The sequence below is a fragment of the Grammomys surdaster genome, unplaced genomic scaffold (genome assembly GCF_004785775.1).
Source record: "Grammomys surdaster isolate TR1022 unplaced genomic scaffold, NIH_TR_1.0 213, whole genome shotgun sequence".
In the NCBI taxonomy this organism is placed as follows: domain Eukaryota; kingdom Metazoa; phylum Chordata; class Mammalia; order Rodentia; family Muridae; genus Grammomys; species Grammomys surdaster.
The window spans coordinates 4,571,237-4,573,613 of record NW_021604658.1 but is presented as its reverse complement, the minus strand read 5'-3'; the positions used below and the strand labels follow the sequence as shown (position 1 = coordinate 4,573,613).

At 39.5% G+C, this 2,377-nt stretch overlaps 1 pseudogene; it reads right to left on the bottom strand.

Moving 5' to 3' along the window:
• Positions 1-753: 753 nt before the first annotated feature.
• On the bottom strand, positions 754-1,368 carry LOC114625180 (annotated as a pseudogene).
• Between the last annotated feature and the right edge of the window lie 1,009 nt (positions 1,369-2,377).

Below are 2,377 nucleotides of genomic sequence, written 5' to 3'. Positions count from 1 at the left end.
CTCCAAATTAAAAATCTAAAGAATTCAAAAATAAAGGATTCAATATTTGAAAAAGTACAGATTTACAAAACTGGGGGGCTGGAGAGATGGCTCAGTGGTTAGGAGCACTGACTGCTCTTCCAGAGGTCCTGAGTTCAATTCCCAGCAACTACATGGTGGCTCACAACCATCGGTAATGGGATCTAATGCCCTCTTCTGGTGTGTCTGAAGAGAATGACAGTGTACTCACATACACAAAATAAATAAATCTTTTTTAAAAAAAGTATATCTTCTGTCATAAAAACTCCACACCAACATTATACACTTGGAAAAAAATACAAACAGGATATATTACAAATTATACATCAATAACTTAGTTCACACCATGCAATAAAAAATACATTAATCAAGATACACAAGCTTTTGTAGGTTCTAAACTGAGGACTTTTTTTTTCTTTAGAAATCTCTGAAACCAGTGGCACTTAAAACTTGCTAGCCTTTCTTTTCTTTGTTTTTTTTTTAAATATTTTATTTATTTTATGTATATGAGTACACTGTAGCTGTCTTCAGACACACCAGAAGAAGACATTGGGTCCAATTACAGATGTTTATGAGCCACCATGTGTTTGTTGGGAATTGAGCTCAGAATCTCAGGAAGAATAGTCAGTGCTCTTAAGTGCTGACCCATCTCTCCAGCCCAAAACTTACTAGCCTTTCTACTGGGAGGTAAATTATACACAACAACGGTGAAAAGATGAACAGACCGGGTGTCTATTATGAGTCATTCCAGCTTTGCTCAACAATGGCCGAAACCCTCTTCTCATACTACTGTTTGTTTTCCTGATGAAGCTGTGCTGCTTGGCTATTGGCTAGACTGTTTGGAGTCAGTTCATCCAACAGAGACTGAATAGAAATTAAGATGGAAGAGAAATCATATGTGGGACTGCGTCGATTCTGCAAGGATATCTAAACACAGGCTACCATCAGCATACACATTTGGATGAAACATTTTGGATAAAAACCTAATGGTTGGTGGTTTATTTGAATATTCTTCAGAAAATTCTATTATTAGTTTATAAGTACCATCTTCAAAGGGTGTCTCTTCTGGTCCAAATATAACTGCATTTCACTGTACAATGTTGTTTTCAGATGGTGGACCACTGACCCCCATAGGTGGTTCCTCTTGCAATCACTTGAAATCCCCAAATCCCTGGAGAGATTAAATCCCTGGCTCAGAGGTTAAGAACACTGGCTGTTCTTCCAGAAGCCCTGAGTTCAATTCCCAGCAACCACATAGTGGCTTACACCATCTGTAATGAGATCTCACGTATATAAAATACATGAAATCCCCAAATCCTGCATGAGTTTCCTACAGGCAGTTGTTGACATGCTCTCCAGCTGCCCTGCACGGTATTTGAATTTTTAAACACCAAGATTTCTGTCAACACCTGCCTTACATCAGGGTTTGTTACGACTTTGTTGACAGGTGAGACTAATCTTTGTTAAAAAAAAAAAAAATCAGTGAAGCCTTCTCTAGAGCCTTGTATAGTCTTTGTAAAGGAGGTGGCCCTCTCCCTCCCCCAACCTCCTCAACTTTGTCCCAAGCTCTGAAAGCCACTAAGTGACATTGTTCTATAGTAACATCATCAAATCCAATCTGTTCTTGTATATCAGAGTATCACCCAGCAACTGGTCTTTAACTGTATTTATTCCTCTTGCTCTATTTCATTGTTGGATATTCAGGGCTTCTTCCTTCCACCCTGCTAACCATTGCAACTGCTAACTGGCCTCTAGTACAGCTGTAACCAACCCCTGCCAGTCTTTGGGAATAATTGTATTTTGAGTAGCCCAATTATTTAGAATTTGCTTCACATAAGGTGAGTGCATACCATATGAAGTCATGGCCTCTTTAAACCACTTTAGATCTATCATTTTATTGATAGAACTCCATCCTATCTTGTCATAACCTTGTTCCACATCAACGGCAGGCACATGCTGTACAGCTACTGGGGAAGATGATGGTGATCTCATAACCCCAGGCTGACCCTTCTACTCTGGCTGAGCAATTAGTTCAAGTTTAAACCTTTCTTTTGAAATGTGTTGTTTCATCAGATTTTTCTCCTGGTTTTTTTTTTTTTTTTTTTCAGCTTTTCTCTGATCCGACCTCCTGCTCTCTTGCTTTTTGTCCTCTCTTTTCTGGTGCTCCATCCCTCCCAGGAGCTTCCATCTCCACCTGCAACCTCTCCAGTTGCACCACCAACTCTGCAACCCTTTCAAAAAGAGAAGTACGGTGACCCCCTTTGTTTTCCTATTTCAGCCATTGTTTTTGTTTGTTTCTCAGACTCCTCCATTTCCACCTGCAATTTTCCAACTTTCAGTCTTTTCAACTTTCCATTCT